Consider the following 11507-nt stretch of genomic DNA (forward strand, 5'->3'; position numbering starts at 1 on the left):
CCGCCGAGCATCTTCAAGGTTCTTCTCTGGACCCGCTCCAACAGGCCCATATTTCTCCTATACTGAGGAGTCTGGGACTGGACCCATCACTCCAAGGGGTGTCTCTCGAGAGCAAAGCAGAGGGGGAGAATCCCCTCCCTCGCCCTGCTGCCCACACTGCTCTGGATGCAGCCCAGGGTACAGTGGGCTTTCTGGGCTGCAAGTGCACGTTGCTGGCTCATGTCCAGTTTTTCATCCACTAGTACCCCATGTACCTGGTCATGTAGGATGCTCAAGGAGCAGGAGAAAATGTGCACGACTTGCAGGCACAGCTGGGGCTGCAGTTTCCAACACATCATGTGAAAGAAAGAAACATCTCAAAGTTGTTGTTTTTGGACAACAGTATGTTTACATCAGTGGCCTTTTCCTAATACTCTTTTGAAATATTTTGTTAAGCAGAGCTTGACTTTGTTGTATTTCAGTGATGTACCTGCAAAGTTGTTAAATTGCTGGGACATCTTTTGCTCTCAGGGACTCACAGTTCAGTCACTATGACTAGACAGCCTTTGTGTTTCAGTACTTAATCCCTTACATTGTCTCTACAAACATCACTGTTGTAGAGGGTGGGAATGGTTTTGGTGCTGGTGTTGGAGACACTGTTACTTCATGGTGCCATTTGCAAGTAATGTGATTGCTAATGTGCATAAACTGTGAGACTGATCATTTGGGTATGCTGTAGCGATTTGTCACGGAGCAGCCTTTTTCTTCCGGCTTAATAATAGGCTTCCAGCCTTGTCTGGATGTGTGCTGCATCTTGTCCTGCTGTTTTACTAGGGAAGCAGCTAATCTGTAAAGATAGGCTCAAAAATCTCACTCTTACAGTCATTTGCTCCCACTGCTTGAGACAGAAATGGTGAGGGGAACTCAGGGAGAACTGGATACCAATGACTTGGTTTTTGAACACCACTTTTTCCTTCCTGGGTATTTCTGTTTCTGTGAAAGTCTCTCTAAAGAAAGACAGGTTTTGATAGGAAGCCTAAGAAATGTGCACTGAAACTTGTTCTAAGCAGTAGATCTGAAGAGTACGAGTGTCTCTACATACCACCCGTGTGCTGTTTCAAAGCACAGGTGACAGTATTATTTCCTGCTGGTCCTGACTGTACAAGAAGTTACAGTGTTAGTCCTTTGCAAGAACACAGTGGCAGGAAACAGCCTGTTAGTGCTGTTAGACGGGCCAAAATGCTGAACGTGGTTTATTGAAAACGTAGAACACTTTCTGGTCAGAGCATACTGACAGACCAGCACGGTGTGTTAATAGCTCAATACTATGCCTCAGGGCATTTATAAAGTTATTCTTTTGACATTTTTATTTGCTTTTTGTCTCAACATCACGATTCATTTTTTATCTTTTAGAAGTTCCTGTCATTCATTGATGGTAACTACGAATTATACTAGTTGTAAAGGAATAAATAAAAGAAATGTGAGTAGTATAATTTGGAACATGGTAATCTTAGTCGCCTGAGTCAGGAGTTTTATCATCTGCTGCAGTCAGTATCATTTTATCATTCATAGCTCTATTCATTTCTTTTTTTAGTGTGTCGTCAGATAAATATCTCAACAGGAAGGTGGCAGATTTGTCTTGTCTCACCCTAGTCATAGGAGAGAATGCAGGTTTGGTGGTTCCTGTGTATACATAGTAAATCTGTCCCTCTGGCCTCTTAAATCTGTGGAATAACTTCCTGTGCTTCACTGGAGCACTTACTGATTAAGCCATTCAGATTATCAAATGAGCGCTACCTCAACCTCAAATTTAACCTTCATTCAAATTGTTTTGAAATGCATTTGTTCATTTGCTGGAGGTGACCTACCACCATAGATCAGTGCACAGATACTTACAGAGTGATCCTGGGCTGACTTAAGCAGGAAGCAGTCAGGATTTACTTAATGTTAAGTCAGTGATACCGCAGAAGTACTGTCAGGCCCCTGAATGGTTGATGTCTCTAATTTTATTAGAGACAAGGTAATCTTTTCATTACTGTCTGTGGGTTCATTTTCAGTTTAAAATCCTGAAGCAGTGTGATTTGTTTTGGAATGTCCCCTCTTTTTAGGTTTCATGCCAACAACAGTACCTGCCACCTCTGAGCTTCACTGTGAAGTTTGAAAAGCTCTACAGAAAGGATCGGTCTTTATATATATCTATAGGCAGGTAGAGATACATTACTAAATCAGAACTTGTGTTATTCAAGAGAATGAATTTGCTCTAGCAATGCTTATTGCTTTTTCAGGAACCAGTGTGGTGAGGAGAAACAAGGTATGGGCATATAAATATATGCCCAGCATCTCTGTACCCATGATCGTTCGTTATAAAATCAGTATCCTCAGTTCTTGTTAAGCTTCCAAGCTTATGCTAAGGCAAATGTCATGTAAGCTTAAAGTGCTGGGGTATTGACTCTATGCACAGGCTTGGCAAAGTAACAATATAATCGTAGCGTGACACTAAGAGGTGGCACTTTTCACTGGAACAAACCTTGTTTTCATACAGTGCTTGCAGGCTCCCCTTCTGCCACATGTCTGTCCAGTGTTCAGGACAGATGAAACTGTCCTGTACACGTGTACTGGGTCTGGCTGAGCCAGAATTGGTTTTCCCCTGTAGCAGCCCCCATGGTGCTGTGTTTGATGTTGGAGCTGGCAGGGTGTTGATAGCACACTGGTGCTGTGGCTACTGCTGAGTGGTGCTCACACAGCACCAAGGCTCTTTCCGACATTTCCCCCCCAGTGGGACGGGGTGGGCAAGACCTTGGGAGGGGACACAACCAGGACAGCTGACCCCAACTGACCAAAGGGATATTCTGACCATCTGACGTCTGCTCGAGGATAAAGCTGGGAGAGAGGAGGAAGGGGGTGGGGTCACCCTTGGTCCTCCGAGGCAACCCCTACGCGTATGGGAGCCCTGCTTCCTGAGAAGGCCCGACATCGCCTGTTCATGGGAAGTAGAGAATAAATCTGTTTGCTTTTTTTTTTGCTTCCATACGCGGACCTTTGCTTCGCTTTGCTTATATTAAAACTGCTTTTGTTTTACCCACAAGGGTTGGGGTTTTTTTTCCTATCTTATTTTCTTTCCCCTCTTTTCCCTGTTGAGAAAAAAAGGGGACAGGGGGGGAAGTGATAGAGCGACTTGGTGGGTACCTGGCATTAAGCCAAGGTCAAACCACCACAACACGTATGCCTCTATTCATTCTGGTGCTTGTATTGAGATTCCTTTAGGACTGCTGCTTCCCAACTTTCGTTTCATCACTCATGTCTCTTTTCTGAGGGGCTCTGTGAATAAGTGGTTCAACTGTGCCGTTAGAAAAGCTGTGTTAATTCTGGCATGGGCCATGAATTGTCAGCCACTGTTTAATATCTCTGCTTTTTCCACTGTTTTGATAAATCTTAGTATGGTAACTCACTTTCATTTGCATAAGTTGCTGTGCAGGATGGGGTCACTTCTAAAGAATAAGCAAAATCATGTCTTTTGACCATGCACTGATTATCCTAGTAGCCTCAAAACCAGGTTGAGTTAGCTTTAGCAAGCAACTTCAGACTAGATCAGTAGGAGAAGACAGGATTTTTGGAGACTTAAATCTTCAGTGACCTCAATGCGACTATCTGTCTTTTCAGTAAAATAATGGGGAAACCCTTTTTCTTGGCCAAGGTACTTTTTCCAGACTTGGACATCACGTATCAAGGAAGAATAAAAACTTACCAGAGACACTTCAGGGAGGAGTATGAGAAAGTCAGAGGTCTACAAACCAGAATCTACGAGCTAGAAAAAAGACTTGGGTAAAGAAAGTGTGGGTTTTAAGTCTTCAAAGAGGTGATGAACAAAATGGAGTTATTACTGCTTCTGCCCTTTGGGGTTAGTGGGTTGATTTTTACAGCAAAGGAAGTTAAGGTTAGAGATTAGGGAAAGAAGCATTCTAATTCAGCATAATTAAGCCCTGGAATGTATGGCTTAGGGAGGCTTGAAGCCTCTAGTACTGTAGTGAGGTAAGGCAACTGTCTGGCAGGAGTGGCATAGGTATGTGTGACTACTATGGGGTGGAAGATGGGGTGGATGACTCTTTCTCTGTTCTGCTTGGCTCTGTCTTTTGTAATTTTTTTTTTTAATGTATCACTTTGCCTTAAGCCATCAGTATTAGGTAGGCTGGTTTCGTCAAGAAACAATGGAGTACTTTGAAATGGATAAATTAAAAGGTAGAAACCTGGGTCAGAATCTCTCTTTTGCAGATGGTGGGGAAAGAAGACCTAGGTTAACTGCATGCAATCAAGATGTGTCTGCAGTTCCAGCCCTAGGAAGCTTAAAAAGTGGCTGGCCTTTTTATTGGAGCCTGCACACATGACTTGCTCTGTACCAAAGGCAGCCTGACATTTGCAGGGACCTGCAGCACTCGAAGCAAGAGGTTCTGCCTGCAAGGATGACTTCAGCAAAGGCTTCATCAGTTGTGAAGTGTTGTTCATTACATCTCTAAATCAGTTTTAAAGCATTTTAATTTATTTTATAGAAAGGCCTGTTGTCCTTAGCTAGTTGTCAAATGCATTGCTGCAAGCAGTAGCTGTCTTTTGTGGCTAGAATGTTAGGGGTATATGGTTAGTGAGATACCGAGCTTTGGGTGCAAGGCTGAAAACACCCACGGACGTCTCATCCTGTTGGGAAACATTCTGTTTAGAGCATGCTGCCGATATGTCTGATCTGCCATGGGGGAGGAATTGCCAGATAACACACTGCCAGCTGGCAAATTGTCACTGGGCCGGGCAGGAAGCTGCATTTACATCAGTATTCACATGGGAACCCCTGCCTCCCAAAAAATCTGCTTCAAAGTCGCTTTGTCCCTTGAGAGACGTTACCAAAATCCTATCTGCTGGTTTTATACCTCTTCTTTTTTTACAAATGGTACCTCATGATGAAGACAAGATCTCTTTCTATATGGGTTCATTCCCCATCTGCTGTGCTCGTTTGGCGTATCTGCTGCAGAGGTAGTTACGGTGCTCTAGTCACAGTTGCTTTCAGGTGGAGGAATAAGCAGCAGAAGTAGGTGAACTTCTGAGAAATACACCTCCTGCTTTTGTTCAGCTGTCCCTGGTAGGAGTAGTACTAAATAATAATACACTGAGTATGATGCTTGTTTTCTAAAGGGAGCGATGTGCCAAGTGTTCCGGAAGAGATTCAATTTGTAGAACGTTTTTGACCATTAGCTCATACTGAACTTTTGCTATTAGCCTCTTTCTCAGGAAGCCTGAAGATCAAAGGTCAAGGGAGAACCCTGAACCAGAGTATAAAGAAACCCACCTCACTCTTTGCACTGATTGAACTGAGTAGATAGAAATCAAAGCGTCCCTTCTCCCACAGTTCGCACAAAATCACCAAATCTGAAGTGCTAACTCTAGGTAGCAAAGTGCGATGCAAATGGTTACTGGAAACCAAATTCTTTCCTTCAGTGTAATTGAGCCTGTTGCTTGTGGAGAACTCCCAAAAACCATAATAAATGACTCCATAGTTTGCCAGTAAAGTGGAAGGATTTCCCTATCAGAGTTTGTTAGCTGTGCCAGGGTTTCTGTCCAACAGAAGCTTGTAATGGTGCAGTGGGTAGAAGGGGAAGCACTTGGGGCCCTCCTGTTGCCTCCTTCAGTTGTGTCCTCTTGCTTTCCCCATCCGTGCTGTGTCTTTTTGGGGCTTGCCGATGGCCGTTAGCAAGAGAAGTAGTTAGCTGTTATTTCCCCGGCAGTGTAATTCTACACGGTGTCTTCTGGAAGCTTTTACCTGTTCTGCCATGCCTAAAGATTCTTCCCTTTTGCCTTCCTCTAAAGGTGTTGGAGAGAAGTATGTCTTTCACTAAACTAGCACTGATTAGGACTCTCTGTGACAAATCTGAGTTGTGCTAGAGGCAAGGCATAGATCTGAGCAATAGCTTCAGAAGATACTTACTATCAGTCATATTCAAAGATTCCTATTGCCAAAACAAGACCATAAAGTATTTTGGTGTACTGAACTCTGTATGGTTTTGCTTATTTATTTATTGTTCCAGGAATGTATCTATTTAATGCCAATTTGAGTGATGCCATCTAAAGGACCCTTAAACACACCCAGGGATGGTGACTCCCTGGGCAGCCTATTCCACTGTCTGACCACTCTTTCTGGGAAACATTTGTTCCTCATGTCCAGTCTGAACCTCCCCTGTTGCAGTTTAAAGCCATTCCCCCTTGTTCTGTCACTATTCACCTGTGAGAAGAGACCAGCACCAACCTCTCTACAATGTCCTTTCAGGGAGCTGTAGAGAGTGATGAGGTCTCCCCTCAGCCTTCTCTTCCCCAAACTGAACAGTCCCAGCTCCCTCAATCTCTCCTCACAGGATTTGTTCTCCAGGCCCTTCCCCAGCCTCGTTGCCCTCCTCTGCCCTTGCTCCAGCCCCTCGATATCCCTCTCATATTGAGGTGCCCAAAACTGGACACAACGCTCCAGGTGTGGCCTCACCAGTGCAGAGTACAGGGGGACTATCACCTCCCTGCTTCTGCTGGCCACACTATTTCTAATCCAAGCCAGGATGCCGTTGGCTTTCTTGGCCACCTGGGCACACTGCCGGCTCATGTTCAGCTGCTTGTCAGTTGGAACCCCCAGATCCTTTTCTTCCAGTTTGTGCCCATGCCATCTGGGGGTTAGAAGATAATGAACTTTATTCCTATCAAGACTATTAAAAATATTTTTCTAACACGCTATGGCTAATGTCCATCTTGCATCTGCCTAACTAATTTCCTGTTATGTCTTAGATTTAAACCAAAGCTTTTGTAATGAGAGGTCTTGGGGAGTTAGTTATGAAGATCTTAGCAGCCAGTCCCAGCAGTCATCGTGAGACAAATCGTATCTCAAAAAGTGACTGTCGTCATCCCAAGAAACATAGAGATGTAAGCAGTGTGAAAACAAAAAGCAAAAAAAGCTCCAAACACTTTTCATGTTTAAAGCAGCCTTTAGAGATAGGGATGTTTTCTTTTACCCTTTTTTTTCATGCACAGTCAAAGTTTTGGAGCTAAAATCAATTTCTTATTTCTGAAGTGCTGTTTTAGTTCTTGAGTCCGTATATGGAAAATATGATTGTCAATAGGAAATGTTTGAAATGAGGCACGTGACAAATACCCTGCTGCGAAGACAGGCAGGGCTGGCCTATATGGAATTTGCAGTTAAACTTCACCAATAAAAAAGCAGCGTGTCTTGCCTTTGTGGCCTACTAACAAGACAGTTTGCATGATTTCAGAGCTACGTTACGAGGGAAAAATACCAGAGGGGATGATTAAAATGTGATCGTGATAAAAACCTTCAGGCATTTGTGATACAGTATATTTAATGAGTTTTTTTACCACAGCTGCCCCAGTGTTCTCCTGGACCCAGCAGATGATGTGTTTGAAGGAAGTGGTTGCAAAGAAATTTATCTGAATATACCTGCATCTCCTATAGAACTTGCCAGACATGCAGTAACACAGATTTCTGTGAAACTGTCATTACTCAACATCGGAACAAATTGGTGTAATTTAGATGTATCCTGTTGGTGCAGTTTGTTCCAAAATATTTTTCATGTGTTCAGTTTTTAAACAGAAATACTGGAAGATCTTAGGTTCAGAAAATCTCTGGAGGAGTTTTATGGAAACCTCGAGGCACCCAAGGATGTGTTTGTCCCAGTGAATTTTTAGTTATGGTTCACTTTATGACAACCAGTTCTCCCAGAGTGAGAAATTATTTAATCATATGTTGTGAACTGTCACAGCTACAGGCTGAAGCCTGTGTGATGCCTTTCCTAAAAGATGCTGTTACGGTCTCTTTCATGTCTTAGATTTAAACCAAAAGGTTTGTAATGAGGTGTCTTGATGAGTTAGTTATGAAGACCTTAGGAATCAGTCCCAGCAGTTCTGAGCTCCAAACCCAGGATAAGTAACGGTGCCCTGTCCAGCATGTGTGCATAGTCTGAGATTAATGCTTGCAAGGGATGGGGTGTTTTGCTGCTCGTGACAGTTCTTTGATATTAACTCCGGCTTTCGTGCCTGCCTCTGCAACTCATGCGGTCCCAGGTGACTGTAAATTCTGCTGATAAATCTGAGCATCTTTGTGACCCAGTGGCAGTGCCGAGGCTGTTGCACATCCCCTCTTTCGAAAGATGAATTCAAAGAATGAATGTTCACTTTAAGGTGCCAGTTTCCAGCATCTGCTTGAGTGAAAGTGTATCTTACTTTTTCGCTCTACCTTTGTTAGTGATTTTGTAGGGTACCATCTCATTTTTTGCAATTTTGTATATCTCTGTACAGTTCTTCCCAGACGAGGTCCAGATTGCCCCTTTCTCATTCTTTTCATTAAACACCAAATCAATGAACTTTAAGCACGCCAAGGTTAGTAATGTGGCAAAGTATTAATCCATTAAACATCCAGACAGTAAATCCACTACCTCTCTCTTTTGAAGAAGTTAGAATATGCCATACAATTAGTTATCTGGAACTTGAATACACTTAATTCCCGTGAACTGCAAAATGAAACTATTAGTAGGAAATGTTACACCTCCATTGTGAGAAGAAAAGCAACAGATTTTTAAGGCTTAAAAACCTTTTAGCAACCTCCGATGCAACCATTTATGCTTGTAAAGACAAGCTTGTGTCAAATGTTCTGGTAGCAGTGATTTACACTCGCTGTGTTGGCTATCTGTCTATTTACATATGACTCTGCTTCCTTCTTCAGGCCAAGAGGCAAAAATCTGATAAGTGTCATATGAAGCAGCGTACTCCTAAACTGGTAATGGATGAGTGAAAGCTGGAAGGCAGAACTGAATTACCTTTCTGTTGGCTGCTGTTTCTAGAGGCTCTTCTTCCACGCCAGCAGAAGTCGGTGGTAAGAGGCCAAAAGACATCTCTGTGCTGTGCTAATACACCTGGCAGCAGGTATATGAGTGCAAAAAAACCTCAAAGTGTGTGTGTATAAATAACTCTGTGCTAATTTGAAGAGCCCTGTTTAAACTTCCATCCATGAGATGGTGCAGCATTTTGCAGTTGCATGATACTGTTGGTCATGCTTTAGCTGTTGTCCTCTTGGTGTAATGCACATTTGTGCTTGTATGACTGCATAAAAATGGGGAAAATAGGCCCTGGAATTATGGGCTTGACTTAAGTAGCATACAAAGCTATTACTCTGCAGTATCGCCAAGAGGGGAGGCAGTGACACTTTGTGGGTAATATGTAAAAATATAGTTATAAATAACTGTTGGAAGAAGTAGAACAAAGCTTGTAGGCAATATTGTGGCTTTAGAGGAATACCACGTGGTTCTCCTTGGCTGTTTGCCTGTTGCTAGTTCATTCACAGAAATTGTTAGAAGTATATATAATATAGATATCCATAAATACCAATGTAGAAGAGGGCAAAGTTATTAAAATCATAAAAGAATTTATATTAAAATACATAAATGAATGTTGTTGCAGATGAAAAATGAAAGGACTCTTCATTCTTGTTAGGTTTACTGTCATATGGTGCAGCCTCTGTAAACATCCTACAAGAGAAAATGCCTTCTTTTGTTTTGATGATGCCAGGATGGCCTTTTTGAGAGGGTTTTGCAAAACTGAAGGACTAATTTCCATGTATTGTTATCCCATTTGCATTTCAGAGTGTATATCCCAGATTTTCTCTTATTTAAATTTCCAGTAGACCTCCTCTCTTTTTTTTTTTTTTCCGAAGGAGGTGCCCATAAATCATTTGAGAACAACATAAGGAAGGGCAGCGTTGCCTGTGACATCTCTTACATGCATACCCAGCTCTTCTGTGGTCTTTGCTTGTTATCATCCGTCACCAGATGGTAACAGAATAATTCTGGAGATACTGACTGTTTAATTAATTGCGGGGGGGCTGGTGGTGTTGCTTTTCTAAGGTTTGTGGTGGCAAATTGCAAGAAGGGCTAATATAATACGTCTTTTATGGTCTTAATTATGTGGGCTTTTCTTTGCCACACCTAATTAAAATTCATGAGGTAGTGGGTTAGGAGATATTAGAAGAAGGTCCGTGGTCAGAAATGTTATATACTGCAATATAATTAATAGAACAGCAAGTCTTTAAAGTTAACTGTTGTACTTTATTTGGCCATTAAAGGGTAACTTTCAAATAGAAGTGCAGAGGGCTGAGAGCAGCCTGATGTTAAAACAAAAGCATCCTTTTCTAACTGGTCCTAAATAGTTATAAATATGGATAAAAATAATTAACTTTGTCTTTAATAAATCATTATAAATCTGTAACAGTCTGTTGCTGAACCTGCTGTGATAATGTTTGTTAAAAACCGTACTATTTACTGTATGAACTCTTGTGGTTCTCCCAAACCTGACAATATTTTCCCCCAAACAATGAAGATTTTAATAACGTGAAATATAGTAAATAGTGGAAAATTCACTGGGTCATGCCCATGTTCTAAAAATGTGTATTTACTAAAATGGGGTTAAACATCTCTCAGTGCTCTTTTGTTCTGATATATTTAGCGTTGTGGCAGGTGATGTGGTTAACAAGGATGAACCAGATGGAAATTAGTCATTAGGAGTTAAGTGCAACATCATAACCTTTCTCTTCACTGCAGATGTGAGGTAAAAAACAGCCCACTGCCCTTCTGAATAGTCATTTCTTGATGCGACTGGTTTCTAGGTTTCACATGTTTCCAAGACAGAGAAACCTCCTTAGTCTAATTTCTGTTTCTCACCCTGAGACTGCAGGACCTGCTCTCAACCTCAGAGTACTTGTTGGGCATCCTAAGACCAGGAGAGAATCATCCACCATGGACTTGTTCCTCAGCAGAGATTTCTCAGTGCATCCCACCCCCGAACCCTACAGTGTACATCACTCCGGGCACCTACCTGGGGAATTTTCTAGGCTGGGGAGTCTCTGTGCTGCTGGTTTAACCTAGCTGGCAATGACAGGAAGGAACAGAAAGGATGCAGTTAAATCCATCTCTGTGCCACAAAAGCATTGTGCTTAAAGCATTGAGAATTATGCATCTTTGAAAATAACGAGAGATGGGAGGCTCTTTAGTATTACCCCTCATTTCCTGAGTGCCTGGGCAGCATCTCACCTCGGCGTCCTTCTGACACGTGGCAATGGGGTACTGTTCTAGCAAAGGTTTGACCCTTACATGAAAGCAGGTCTCCATCTCTCTGACATGCTGCTCTGGAAAGCTCCAGCTATTTCTCACCTTTTTTTCACAGGGGAAAACATTACTGCAGAAGAATGAGAGTAATTTAAAGTAACTGATGGATCTCATCTGCTCTTACATACAGTCCTTCTGTGTCCAGTAGCTTTTCTGAGCAGGACAGTCACCTGGAATGCAGTTCAGTAGGCTGTCTTCAGGCAAACTTACGCATTTATTGTACAATACAGATGTATTTTAATTTCATTTATTTTATTTTTTTAAATTGCATTCTGAAGGCCTAAGGTAAATAAAGCAAGTCTCATCGTGTCATGCATATTTTAGCTGATCAAAAGTTCAAAC

This window comes from Strix aluco, chromosome 33, assembly GCF_031877795.1.
Source record: "Strix aluco isolate bStrAlu1 chromosome 33, bStrAlu1.hap1, whole genome shotgun sequence".
Taxonomy (NCBI): domain Eukaryota; kingdom Metazoa; phylum Chordata; class Aves; order Strigiformes; family Strigidae; genus Strix; species Strix aluco.